Source organism: Drosophila mauritiana, chromosome 2R (genome assembly GCF_004382145.1).
Source record: "Drosophila mauritiana strain mau12 chromosome 2R, ASM438214v1, whole genome shotgun sequence".
NCBI classification, from domain to species: Eukaryota; Metazoa; Arthropoda; class Insecta; order Diptera; family Drosophilidae; genus Drosophila; species Drosophila mauritiana.
The window spans coordinates 1,169,815-1,185,183 of record NC_046668.1 but is presented as its reverse complement, the minus strand read 5'-3'; positions in this window follow the sequence as shown (position 1 = coordinate 1,185,183).

The following is a 15,369-nucleotide window of genomic DNA, read 5'->3' as shown; positions in this document are numbered from 1 at the left end:
GAGAGCAGACGTACCCGAGGTATTCAATCCTACCGATGCCGAGTCTGCCGCGGTATCCATCCTCTTCGGAAGTGCGCGAGGTTCCTAAAGCTCAGCGCTGAAAAGCGTTTGCGAGCAGTCCTCATTAACCAATACTGCGCCAATTGCCTCGCTCACGAGCATTCCACGGGAGACTGCCGAAGCGGTGATCGTTGCAAGAAGTGCGACCGATCCCACCACACGCTGCTCCACATGCACGAGCAGGTTAGCTCGTTGTCGCGGTCGCGAGCGCGCTCGCGTCGCCAACCGGTGCCAACCCGGCAAGCAGCTTCGGCCTCGTCCCAACGTTCCCGCCGGCACAATCCGCCAACTCAGCGTAGGAGTTCACCGCCACGACGACCGGAATCGACGACGCCAGGCCCATCGCTCTCGTCGCTGCTGCAACGCCACAGCGTGAACATCCTTCCCACAGCGCTGGTCAAGTTGGAGACCGGGACGAAGACTTTCGAGACCGCAGCACTTATCGATCCGTGCAGCCCCATGAGCTGCATTGACGCTTCGTTGGCGTCAGCCTTTAAGCTTTCGATGACCAATGTTGGCGACGAGAAGGTCTGCACGACGACGATTCGCTCCAGGATCGACGCGAACACGAAGCTCGAGGTCGTGCTCAAGATCGAGCCCAGGGTGCGGATCCGTACACCTGTCCGGGCATTGAGCAACACCGTAGTGTCCAAGTACAGGGACATTATGCTGGCGGATGACGGGTTCCATCGGCCTGCTACCGTATCCATGGTCTTAGGAGCAGACATTTATCCTAAGGTTATCCAATCCGGATTCCTGACCTTCGACGAGGGAATGCCGGTCGCTCAAAAGACCGTGTTTGGGTGGATCGTGTCCGGTGCCTGCAGCTTGCCGTAGGAAGGCTATGTTGCAACCCCAGTGATTGCAAGGGGGGCGGAATGTTCGAGTTACGGGGTTTGGACTGTCACCCGCTCTCCGCTCCCTCTTACGTTCTCCACTCCCTTTTACGCTCTCCCGCTCTTCACCACAGAGTCTCCGAGGAGTCTCCGCTGCGCTTGGGAGAACCCAACGCATTAGAATAAGCTTTAGTATGAAATAACTACCACGATCAATAAACGTACGCCCGGTCGCGCCCGCGCATTTACAAAGTCAAGTGTTCGCTTTTCTCCGAGTGTTCGATTTTCAGCAAACTAGGAAATTTCCAGGACCAGCAACCCCATCACCCAAGGTTGAATGGAAACGTTCGATTTGTCCGTTTGCCGCGCTATGGTAGGGTGGAATTTTGAACACTTCTATATTATTTTTCTCCTGCATCACTTAATTATTGGACCTATACATAAATTCCTTAGTACTTCCTCTAGAGGTTGTTTCACATGTTGGGTCGCCCAGGACTTTAAGATTTTCGCTTGCGCATATTTAGAAAACTTATCAATCGCGGTTAGGACAACTTGTTTACAGGTCAAGTACAGGTCGATATGGACAATATGACCTGGATATTGGGGTATAGGTGTTCTCTGTATTTCGGGTTTATTCGGATGTCACTCGTATTTCTGTTCTTTACAGACGCTGCATTCTTTTACGATTTTCTAAATTTTAGCTCTAATTTGTGCGAAATAGAAGTTTTCTAATATTTGCTGTTTAGTTTCTTTTGCACTACGATGAGCTCTTTTGTGTTCGTTAATCCTGATCCGTTTCGTCCATTAGGTCAGTTACTATTTTTGATGCAAATCTGGTCCTGAATTTACTAAAATGCTGCGGGTATACTTCTTGTAGGAGGCTTAAAGTGCGTTCGTCCGAGTAAAGTCCATTTATAAAATAAGGGTTTAGTCGTTTTTTTAAGATATCAACAAGTTTTCCAAAATCGAATGATGGTTCCTCTATGGTATGTCTATGATAGCTTGGAAAAATTAGTTTAAATTTATAAGAGGCCTGGTTTCCTATTTTCAGTATTATTTGATTATTGAAGACGTTTAGTGGCTCCGTGGCTCTTGAAATTAGTTTTTCTGGCGAGCTGTTACTACTGTGAACTGTTGCGGTGAGGGTGTTTAGTTCATCGTTTGCGTCTGCTACTACGTTTGATTTCCCTGGCTTGTGTAAGAATTATATTCTTCAAGGATTGCTTTCCAGCGCTTCATTTGGTCATTCCTACTTTTGCCATCATATGTACCGCCCATATGATGGCAAACATATCCTTTTTGTTTGGAGCGTAGTGCTCCTCGGCTTTACTCAGAGTTCTTGAAATAAACATTATGGGTCTATCTTCTTGGGACAATACTGCTCCTATCGCATAGTCTGAGGCGTCCGTTGTCAGTTGGAATTCCTTTTTAAAGTCAGGGTGAATTAACATAACTTCCTCAGATGCAAGAGTTTTCTTTAGCTTCATAAAAGCGTGCATTGCATTTTCATCGAGACTTATTAGAGTTTTGCTTGAAGCAGTCTTGGAGATTCGGCCTCGGCCCTCCTGCCCTCTTAAAAGGGCTGAAAGGGGTCTTTAAGTGTCTTGGGAGTAGGGAATTCTGCGATAGCTCTTAATTTTTCTGGATTTGTTTTAATTCCACCGTCTGCTATCAAAAATCCTAGGAATTCTACCTCCTTTTTGAAAAATTCGCACTTGTGCAACTGAACCTTCATATTTGCCTCTTCTAAGGCTCGGAAAATTTTACTAATGTCGCTTGCATGCTGTTATTCTGTTCTAAATATGATGATGTCGTGTATATAGACGAAGCATCTTACACCGACGTTGTCTCCAAGTATATCGGGGCGTCTTTGAGCCCAAATGGTAATCTCGTAAACTCATATTTACCCTGATTCACTGAAAAAGCAGTTTTCTCTATGTCGGTTTTCCTTAAGGGAATCTGATGGAAACCGCTTTTTAAATCTATAACGGAAAAGAACCTGTTTTTTCCTAACTGTGCAGGGACAAAATTAATATCTGGGATCGGGTACCTATAGGGAATGGTGGTCATATTCAACTTCCTATAGTCAATCACCATTCTGAATTTTTTTTGGCCCGATGCATCTACCTTCTTAGGTACGATCCATACCGGAAAGTTGTAGGGCGATCGTGATGGTCTTATGACTCCATTTTCGAGTCCTGTATTTGTTTTCCTACTTCTTTCCTGAGTGCTTCTGGATAAGGATAGTCTTGAATAAATAGGGTCGGTGTTAGTACTTCTAATCGTTGCTACCACTTTTGTTGTAAACGTTTCTCGTTTGGGTCGCTTAACAGTTTTGGGTATTCTGAGCAGATCTTTTTCATGAGTCGGAGATTGTTTACTTCTCGTGTGGGTTGTTGATTACTTTAAATGTTAGTTTGTTTGCTATCATTACGAATCCCTGTCTTGAAAATATGTCTATTCCTATTTCTCTTAGTGTGTCATTTCCTATTAGCGCCTCAAAGGACTCGAGTGCTGGCTAAAGAAAAAAATTGAGATTACTGTTTTTGAACCCGAACGGTGCCACCAACAGATCTTACATGGAATGTTTTTTCTTTTTTTTTTTTGGTTTGCTGCATATTTTGGGTGTATGTAATTTTTATTGGAGCCTGTGTCTATCAGCACTTTGATCATTCCTCGCTAACCGATTCTACAGTTTATGTACGGTTAGCAGGAGGATGTTACTCTAAAAAATTAAGATCAAAGAAGTCGGATTCCAATGGTTCGTTGTTGTATTCTTGTGCCTCACTATGTTCGGAAGCTGATAGTCCCTCAACTTCAGACACATATTGTTCTGCGTTTTCCAGGTATTGCTGTTCGTCCCCATGTGACAACATGGAAGTTTCTTTGTCTTTTGTCAGTCTGTCCAAATGTCTGCTGTGCCAATGGTCTTTTAGTTATGGGGTCGTTAAAAGGTCTGTTCATGTAGTTTAGCGTCTTGTCTGCATACTTTGATCTATATCCATTGGTTCCGGCCGCGCTTGGGGCTTTGGAGCCTATGGGCGTGGAGGGGGTGACAAAAAGTGGTTTCCCTGGGGTTGGTTACTACTTCTGTAATATTGTTGTTGTTGCTGTGGTGGGTTATGAACCCACCGAGGAGTTTGCGGCATATAGGCCAATTGGGGAAAGAACTGTTGCCTAGATGTTTGAGAGTTTGGTTGTATGTTTCTTCGTGGCAAGGGTGGTGCTGGTCCAGGAGGACCGTTGAATTTTCTAGAATTGGCCTGATTATTATTGGCGTAATTGATTCTGAACTTTTGATTTTCTAACTTCTCACATAACTGGAGAGCCGATGGTAAGTCATCTGGTTTTCTGGATCCCAACAATCTTGGTTAATCGCCGTTGAGACCTCTGACAAAGGTGTCCAAGGCCTTGTCTCGATAAGACTTAGCAAAAAGATCTATTGAATCTGTGCTCATTTCCATACAGGTAATTTTATTCAAAATTAGCGACAAGTATATACAAGAGTATAGTCGCGTTGATAAAATTTTGATACCGTATTTTTGCCCTGTATTTGAGAAGTCATTTGGTACTCGAGTGTAGTAACATCTCCTTTGCCAGCGTAATGAGTCGTCAAGCATTTCGAGATAGCCGTCCATTTTAAGGGGGTTTGATATGATTCTAAAACCGAATCAGTATTTCCCACGATCTTGTTCCTGATGACGTTAAGAATCCCATAAATAAATAAATTTGCAAGATTCTTTCTACACTTTTTTTTCCAAGAACTGAATTCTCCTGCTTGTCCTGAAAATTCCCTAAGGCACTTTACTAGATCTGGAATTCTGTCCAGTTCGTTCATGTTATTCCCCTCGATGTTTACTGGTCGGTCCACTAATTGGGGGGTCCCTGGGTTTAACCTAGCCTCTATCTTTCTCGGTACCATTACTCGTATTTCTTCCTGCAGACCAGCCATATTGATGGGAAGGACTTGATTCTGTTGCTGTTTTGCAGGTGTGTTCAAAGTGGGGGGTCTTACAAGGTTATTTGGATTAGCCATTTTTTCATTTTTAAATTTTTAACTTGTTTAACTTGATTATCTATTTCTTTTTGATTTTGATTTCACTTAATATTATTTACATTATAAAATACATCCTGGACTGGCTGGTAGGTAGTCTTCCTTTTCGCGATCTACTGGGGTACCTCTTCCAGCACCACCGAACCAGTTGTCTGCGACCAACGTCTGCAGGCCGATGTAAGTGAGTTCGCTTGCTTTTTGGACATGATTGCTTCGCTGGAAAAGCCAGTTGGATGCGTTTATCAGCGGCGGTTCGTTTTAATCCTTGGCAGCCAAATGAGTGCACCTATGGGATTTTTTTTCGGTTTCTCAGTTCACTACGGATATAATGAAAAGCTTTCTTCGATCGTGATCACAATAACCAGGGCAGCCAATTGGGTGCACTTACAGGTTGCGCGTACTTCGCGTTGCTTAACTTGATTTTATTACCGCGCACAAGCCCTTTTAAACGTTGGGCGCCAGTTAACTCCAAAAGAGTTTAAATTAATAAAAAAAATATTTTTTTTATTTGTGTTAGGACCGTAAGGTCTTCATTAATTGATTGCAAAAACAGAACTGATTTTAGCTTGACAAATTTGTCCCTACCTTACTTCGCCTGCCCACCTATGCTGCCGGCGTCGGTGCTGCTCCGCTTTGATTTTTGCTGCACTCGCTGGCTCGCTGATTCTCACGGAAATTGGGAACTTTTATGCTATGCAGGTGCAACGTATGTTTCGCAACCGGACGCTCGTACGACCCCAAGTACCTTTGTTGACGAGTGTTGCGCAAGCGGATACGCGTGCAGCTCCAAATGTTCTTATCAAAACATTTGTGGTGTGAACTTATATATTGATATATCAATGTAACAGAACGCGGTTATGTTTTTTTTTTAATTTGTTTATTTGACTTATTACATTTAACAAAGAACAAAAGTAAAAAGAGAAAAAAATAAAAATGGAAAAAATGGCAATGAGGTATTGCTTCGCGAAGAGATCCCCTCACTCGTGAACCCTCCTGCCTCTTTCAGCTCTCCTGAGCTTGGTTGCCATTCCACCTCCCCCTGCAGCATGAATTGGTCTAGATTATCCGCATTCAGTCGGCTGCCAAGTACGGTCTCCAGGGAACTCCTTTCGCTTGCATATTTTTCGAACGAGAAGAGAGCTCTGGAGCTTCGCTCCTTCCACTTCCGCACCATTGGCTTTCATCCGCTGCCACTGATCAGCTGCGTTAAATGGAACGTCATATCGCTTCCGTTCTCTCCACGGCTTGAAGTTGGGAATCAGTTGTTGCGTCCAGCGACCCTTTAGCCCGTTGCTCCACCTGTGCTGCCTTGTCTTCAGGGTGCCCTGCCTTGCTTCTGCTTGTATTGACGTCTTCGCGCTGGAGGAGACGCTTCTACCGTGGGCTTGGTTGAATACCACTTTGTTTTCATGTACTAATAGGTATAGAGGCGATCACCAATGCCGCCTCGTTGGACACTGTTCTGAAGGCGCTGCAGATACGTTGTGCCGACAGTCTATAAGTGGCAATTAGGCCCTGAGCGTAGCTGTCTATTTAAAGCGCTTTTGCCTACACCTGGGCGGCATATAGCATGGTCACCCGGGTCACGCTCGTCAGCAGTCTTCTGCTCGCCTGTTTTGGACCTCTTGTGTTAAACATTATGGGTAATAACGCCCAATTTACTCCTGCTGCTTTCGACCTAGCCTAGGCTGGGTGTTCTCGGAACTATAGCTTGGTATCTATCCCGCCTCCCAGGTACTTAATTTCCCGAAAGGAGGACACCACGAAAGGAGGACACCACGAAAGGAGGACACGCTTTGCTAGTTGTGTTCTGATAGGGAGGAGGTCGCTTCTAATGGCGTCTTAGGAGTGCCATGGCTTGGGTTCTGGGGTGGGGTCCTTAGGACTTTTGACCTTTTGCCGAACACCAATCGTTCTTCATCCGTTGTAGGTGCTCTTGTTGCATTGCTTGGTCTGACGGCCAAGTGTGACGCCGTCGGGGCGGGTTTGGGGGGTGTCGCGGAACGGATAAGTTGGCTATCGATAAGTAGTTAAGTAATTTGTCACCGATTGTCACCAAGAGCACTCGGATTTAGTATTTTAATGTATGCATTTTTATCGCAATTGTAATTGGTAAGATCGATTTAACTAAGAATTAAGCTATACTTGGCGCGTCAGATCAGTTCGTCTGACGATACCAATATTGAGGGAAGAGAAACTGCGGTACGTAAAATTCAGAATAGATATAAGGTCAAAATGTGTACCATAATTCCGTGCAAACTGTATTATTTCCCTATAGAATAAAACGATCTTCATTTGTCTAAGCCAATGAGCGTTTAAGGCATTCCCTGGATATTGTCGGCGGCTCGACGGGGGGAATTTTTGTTAAGGCCTCCAGAATCCGTGCCCTAGCCTCGGGATTATCCGAGGGTGGGTTTTCACTTGTGTCGCTGCCACCTGGAGTAATTATGTTTTTCTTAGACATTCCAGTTAGGTGGTGCACTTTATACCTCCTGCCAGGTTTGCGGCTTTATACCTTTCGCCAGGTTATGGATATGTTGCCGGCCGATGCGGCGCAGACGCAGACTATTCCGCCGGCCAACTTGGCTTAGACTCAGAACGGGTTTTTACCACGTAGCCGCCCACTTTGGGTCAGACGCGACGTGGACTTAGTTGGTGGGTGAGCAGGGGAAAGTTGCGACGCCAGAGACCCGGATTTATAGTGTGCCGCCTAAGTGGGGTGTTGGTCAGGTAAATTTTGGGTTTTTCCAGCAGCGCCAACTCGATGCGCCCGGCTACTCGCGCCCGCTTGTCCCTACCTACATAGTTATATTTGTGCGCGTACATAGCCAAGTAATGGAAGCTGCCGCTAGTTCTTCTTTGCGCTCTTCTTCCCGCTCGAACCGAATTTCGCTGTTGCTGCTGAAAATTCTGGAAACGTTGCCGCTGATGCAATCAAACAACAAAAGCCCACTCTAACGCCCACACTAACTACAACGCACACACTTTTAAAAAATGTTTTGATATTTTTCCATTATTTTATTAGTTGCTTAAATTTCTATCGAACGTCCTAAATCCGCCAAACCAGTCACGCCCACACTTTTGAACAATTTTTAAATTTTTTCTGATTTTATTCCCCGGGTATCTGATAGTCTGTGAACTCGACTATAGCATACTCTCTTGTTCTTAATTTCGAAGGGGAAAATCGCCCATCAGCAGGGATTGAAGTCTCTTCTTGTAAATCGTGCAAATCTTACACGGATTCACCACAGCCTCCACCAGATTTTTGATTTTAGGAATCCAATACTTCAATCAGATCAGGAGTACGATCAATAGACTACCGCCGTACAGAGTAATCTGATGAACGAATTGGATCAGAAGGTAAGACTACCTACAGTCGTAGGGGAGAATCATCGGATGGTCGTATCGGATTGTCGGTCCCTTCTCTGAAGGCAGTAAAGCGGTTGCATCTATTTAAAAGGCCGTGATGGTCCATGAATGGAAACATATTCAATAACGGACTGGACACTGGAAGGGGAATTTTATTTGCCAGATGCTTCTGCTCTTGGTCGTATGTTTTGTGCTGCCCAAAGGAGATCAGAGTTCTTGTCATGTGCGGTTAACAGCAGGGCACCACATAGCTCTAGCCGGGGAAGAGATACGGTTAAGCTGACGAGTTAAGATCTTTTGCTTTTGATCTGTTTTGAGACGCGTCGCAGAATCCGTGATGCTATATGGTTACCTTAGGCTGATCTCCATCTCGGAACGTGGATCTGGTTGAGATCGGAATAATCACCTCAGAACGATTGCCGGTGGGAAGCCTATTGTCGCAGCATAAGTCGCGCAACCATGAACTCCTCCTGCATGAACATTTTGGAACGGATAATGAACGGAGTGATCCACCCGGCAGGATCGATCGACCTATCGATTTGGGACAAAACTTTTCGCTTTGCATTCCAGAAGGGACGAAATAGAATTCGTCTGACTTTGCCCTCCACAGAATACCAATCGTCTTGGCCATGCTTTTCGATGCCGAAGAATGAATGGTTGCTCTAATCAACTTAGTTTTATATATATATATATTTAAAATATATAAGAATTTATTTTTAATTAATTTTTAAGCGATTTCTTACTGCTAAATGGGTACTTCTTTGTATACTCTTTGACAACTTGTAATAATTTTTGATATTCGAGCTCTTTGGTTGTTAATTTCTTGTTATAATTTTGCTAACAGAGTGGGGAATTTTGGATAAAATCGTTGCTGCATGTTTTGATACAACTGCATCCAATTCCGGAAAATTTAACGGTTCGGTTTTGTTAGAACAGTTATTGGAACGCAGTTTGCTTTATCTTCCATGCAGGCATCATATATGTGAATTTGATATATTTACGAACTGCTTTAGAATCAAGTGCTGGATCTTCAAGCGTTAGGGTCCCTCTGTTTGAACGATTTCAAATAGCATGGGCCAAAATTGACCAAAAACTCTTTACATTTGGTATACTAAATGATTATGTCGCCACACGTATAAACAAAGAAAAGAATCAGACCATTGATTTCTGTCGATGTCATTTTAAAAAAGATCATGCACGTAATGACTACCGCGAACGATTAGAGTTAACAATTATCTTTTTGGGTATAGTTCCGGAAGGCGAGCATCATGCTCGCTGGATGTCTAAGGCAATTTATACACTGAATATAACTAAACACGAAAAAAAGGATTTGTTTGATGTGACTGTTTTTAAAGTGAAATTTTAGATACCATTGTGGTTTGGATCCCCGTTGGCCGTTGAAGCTCCTAATAGAGACTTTCAATTTATTCGGGCTATGTACAACTACAGAGAAGAGAGGATTTCAATGGCAGTGCTCAAAAAGACATGTAATTATTTATGGTACCTGGCAGACGACAATATCACATTGGCCCTATACGATCATAACGTTACTTTCGAGAGAAATGAGAAATGACACAGCGCCTATTAGCCTTTGCGGATGATACAGACAAGGATGAACTATCTGTTAAGCGCATTAATTTAAAAGTACGAGACTTGTCAACATTTGTTTCAAAAAAATTATCTGATTTCATTACATTACAATAGTATTAAGTTTTTCGACCGGTTGAATGTATTGAAATCTTTTTTAGTCCTAGATCCATCGAAGGGGCATGATCACGAAGAATGCTGTTGAGATTGTACGAAAATTAAAAGTTTTTAATGATATTGCAGAGCGTGGCGTTAAACTAATGCAAGATTATAACAAGAAATTAACAACTAAAGAGCTCGAATATCAAAAAGTATATCAAGTTGTCAAAGAGTATACAAAGAAGTACCCATTTAGCAGTAAGAAATCGCTTAAAAATTAATTAAAAATAAATTCTTATATATTTTAAATATATTTTATCATATAAAACTAAGTTGATTAGAGCAATTTGCGACATAAAACCTTAAATGCTCACAAAAAAAAGACAATTTTAACCAAAAAATGCAGCATTTTAGTCAAAAAATGCCTATATACAACTTTTGGTTGAGAGAGGCACCTCTAAACATTATCCGATTGGGCTAAAACTTTACAAATTTAAGTTTTACATCAAAACGAACAATTTGAGACCATTTGAGACAAATAAGCAGAAACCTAGTGTGCATAATTTGGTTTTTGGCACTTATTTTCTTATTTATTTTCTTTCTTCTTGGCACTCCTATTTCTTTGGACAGTACTAATTATGTACATAAATACGTCACTTCTCTGCTCTTAAAAAGGTTTCCTATGCCTTGGGCTGGCATTACAGGCAACTGGTTTTGTGCCTGTTCTATTTCTTTGTGGTTCTTGATTATTTTTTCTTGTATTCTAAATGAAATATATAAGAAGGTTAGTCGATTAAAAGTATAGGACAAGAAAATTGGCAATACAAATAATTCCAATTACTATTGTTATAAAAAATGTTATATTTTCTGAAATTAATTTTTAAACGTCATTATGTTCTAACATTTTATCTTTGTTCAGGCAATGAGCCTTTTCATTGACTTTGAGAAATGGTGTGGCACGGTAGAGTTAATGTTTAAATTAATATTTCAGTTTTATTTAAATATATTTTCCACACAGAGCTGTAGGGTATAACGAACGGCGGCAGTGCCCGTTTCGAACCGATTAAAAGTTAAAGTGTATCACAGCAGTACCGGTGCGATCAACACTTAATTTGTAACTGAGCTGAGCCATGCAGAAGGCAATTGAGCAAGTTTTACAAAATAAAGAATAAAACCGCTGTGCTCGCTCTCTATTGAGCGAGAGGAACGTAGCATAAAGGGGAATGAAAAGTCGATTGCTGTTCAGAGCAATGAATAAAATAACTCAAATTTATGATGAGCTGCTGCTGGCTGCGGGCTGCATAACCAAACATCCTCCCCCCGTTGAAGGACACGGGCTGACAACATTATCCTGTTTGGGCAGAACGCAATGTTTAGCGACGGCTCTATTGAAGATTTTAGTGGCAGTTTTGAGAACAGCAACTCGTGCGACGCCAACGGGTCCAGGGATCAGATTGATTACTCGCGCTTGTGGCCATTTGAGGGGTGGCATGTTTTCGTTTCGCCATTAGTAACGTTGCTAAAGAAGCGTTAGATATTCACGTCTCCACCGGCTCCAGAATATTTGCTGGTAGTAGGTGATTCGCTGCCAGCGATCCAATCGGTTAAGAATTAACTTTGTTAGATCAGCCTCGGCGAGGGAGGCCGTGCCTAAGAAGTGCGCTGGCGTTCGTATTTCAAGGTCGTCTGAAAGACGAACTTAAGGTCTTGAATTAATTATTGCCGCTATGTGGCAAATGAGCGTGCGCAGGTTAGTGGCGTTGTCCGACCATATGCGTGCATGCTTTCCACGAGGCAGAATAATTCGACGCATTGCATTAAGATATGTAGAAGTGGAGAGATCCTGAACCAGCTCAAGGTGAACAGCCTTTGTTGAAAAGCAGATACAGATGCAGATATAGCACTTGATAGGTGCTTTGTTCCGAACTTTGTTCCCAGAACTGCAGTCGAATGGAAGCGAGTAGTGCGCGAATGCAGATTGCGACGATGATAGTCGAGTATAATGGCACGAGTGACTGGGTGCTGACGTGGCAATATTAATGATGCTGTGTGTCATAGTCCAACGATGAGTGCTTTAGTCTGCCACCAACTCCCATGAGTCCAGAGTTGTCAATGATGGGTGCGAGGGATGCAATTGAGCTCGATGATTTTACTTGTCGACTGTTGAGCAGGCCAATATAGTCCTCGGTATGGTGTGCCAGCTGAATGGAACGAATTATAACCTTAATGCCTCCGGTGAGATGATTAGCAGTCAGGCCGGGGTGCCTGATACGATAACGAAATTTGAAGATTTTTGCCAGGAGTTGATAAATTTACAACTGATTGGGATGACGATGTCGGCAGGGGTCTCGAGAGTGATGAGGGCCTTCTTCCTTAGCTCAGGGAGAACCTTTGGAGCGAGACAAGATTCAGGCCAGTACGATTTGTCTTCTTGATGATAGTCAGGACCATGAGACCAAAGACTGGACTCGATTAGCTCACTAGGAAGTTCACCTCAGGAAAGTATGTCCGCTGGATTTCAGGCTGTAGGAACATAATGTCATTCTATGGCAAATTACAGCTCCTGAATTAAGGAGATGGGATTAGAAATAAAAGTTTGAAAGCGTGAAGACTCATTCCGAATCCAGGTCAGCACCACAGCAGAATCTGACCAGCAATAAACAGGGCATGAAAATAAGCCAAGCTGCAGGACTTCCCGCATTAGTTGAGCCAGTAATAGTGCCGCGCATAATTCCCATTTGGGAACCGTGAGGGTCTTTAATAGGGCCACACGAGATTTAGCGCAGAAAAAGTGGGCTACGCGTTGACTTTGAGAAATGCTGGCATCACTACATCCATGGATTTCGACCACGCTATTGGGTACCAGTGCGAGACGAGGAAACTGCAACTTCTGGGTGAGACAGATATCAGCAGACAACTTTAGCCAAGCAGAATGAAGCGCCGAAGGTAAACTTTCGTCCCAGTCAAGCTTTTCTCTCTAGATTTGCTGCAGCAGAATTTTGGCCTTCGTTATGACGGGGCAGAAAAGACCAAGAGGGTCGTAAAAGCGAGCAATTGCAGACAGGACCGAGCGCTTGTTGGATTTTAGAACTACTTTCATGGGCGATGTGGAGAATAGCAGAATATCCGAAATTGAGTCCCAGGCGATACCAAGAGTTTTTGTAATGTCGCTGCCACAATCAAATTTGAGAAAGGAATCCTTTTCTGAATCAGGAATCTGCTTAAAAGTACCAGGATCATTTGAGCACCATATTCATAATTTAAAATGACCCTTATCCAGTCTTGACAACTTTCGGATCCCTCCGAACTTGTTTTACGTGGCGTGTTCCACACTGAAGGGATTACAACCACGACACCCTATACACCCACAAGTGAGCATATGGTGCATGTGTCTGAATACGTGAGACAAGCGTCCCGGACTAGAAGCTATAGCTATGTACATAGCGACCACCCCGGTAGCAATTCGTAGCCGGGCAAGCACTCCCCCTTGCTGAGGAGCGAGATCTACCTAAAATCTCTACTGATCTCTGGGTCACAGCACCCGAGTTTTGCGCAACCAGCACCGTAACTCAAACGTCGAACACGAAGGCTCTACCCGCGATATGGGTACCAACCACAGCCACCACGGTACTCCCACCAGGGGACCTACCTCAATGTGCAGTCTTGGATAGCTGCACAACCCGTGGTACCGAAAGAGAGGCTTGGTGGGCCTCCTCCTTTTGCTCCGACAAGCATGGTTAGAGAAACCTATCGCTCTTACGACCAGCAATAGCGGACTGTGGAAGTATTCTCTTCTAACCACACGGCGAAGATACTGGGCTAAAATCTCGTAGAAGATTTTTAGCGCCAATTGGAAACGACGTTGTTTCGTCTTCTGCTAGCTGCTGCATGGGTCTGACCAAAGACACTAGAATAACAAGACGCGTAACGGCCATACAAATTTTTGGCACGCGATCTTTTGGCCGTGGCTCTAGAGGTGGCTCCAGGCTCTCTTGAGTTTTTGTTCGAGAGAGAAAGAGCGGAGAGCGCTACAGCGAACAGCTCTTTTCTACGCATACAGTGATAACAGACAACTGTATGTGTGCAAACGTATGCTCATGCATTGTAAATTTGACAAAATATGACCTTCACCTTAGAAGTTCGTTGACTTTAAATCTATATTATTTTTTATCAATTGGCACCATGCGAAAAATTCTTGTTTTGCATTGTCTTAACGTTATTACTATTTAAATAAAGCTTAGAAATAGTAATAGACGAATCTATGTACATCACAAAATAAATTTCGAAAATGACTTTATATTAGAATACTTGTCATTAGGGTATTAAGCTTGCGGCGTGAGAAAAATTAATAAGGCAATGATTGTTGAGTGCCTGACGATATGACTTTTGCAACGAACTGTTTTCATATTTTTATTTATTTTATTAATTTTTATTTTCTGCTACGTATTATTATTTTTTTTGAAATATTATTATGAAATATTATTATTTTTATTATTTATTAATAAAATTATTATTTTTATTATTTATTAATAAAATTATTATTTTTATTATTTATTAATAAAATTATTATTTTTTTATGAAATTAAAAAATAATTATTATTTTTATGAAATATTTATTTCTCAATGTTATGTCTTCTTTTTGGAAAATTTATGTTTCAAATTACAGTAGTTATAATAATTTCCTTTGTATTTGCTTTAATTATTTAGTATACTTATTAAGTCATTTGACTTAATATGATGTATGTAAATGAACCATTTTTATTATTTAAGATGCGCATTATATTCAGCTTTCAGTTTAATTTTTTTTTTTGGTATATTCCAATTTGATATTTTTAAAAAGCGCGCACTTTTGGGTGGGAAGAATAGCGCGCCAAATTTTTTGTTTTTCCTTTTAATTTATCTTAGTCCGTTTGCTTAAAGTTGACTTACGCAGAGCTCCTCGATTTTGTTATCTTTTCGCATATAATCGAGTTTATATTCAACTAAAATCGTTTTGTTGCAATAGTGAAGTACGGAAATATAAGCGCAAATAGTAATTGCGATAAATAGTGAATAGTGAATAGTGTTTACGTATTTTCGTAATTTTTCGCGCTTATACAACGTGCTGCTGCTTTTCGACAAAGCTTTTATTTATAAATTGTAAGTGAAAAAAACATTTAAATGGCCCATTTGAATGACCTTATGGATATGGCCAAGAAAAAAAGAAGATTCATAAGTGGGAACAAGTGCAGCTTATCCCACTGTCGGAAATCTAGGCGCGATTTCCCCGCTCTTAAATTGTTTAGATTTCCTGAAAGGGATCCAACAATGTTAATAAGATGGGCGGAAAAATGCCAATTTATAGAAGATTTTATGGCGATCTTC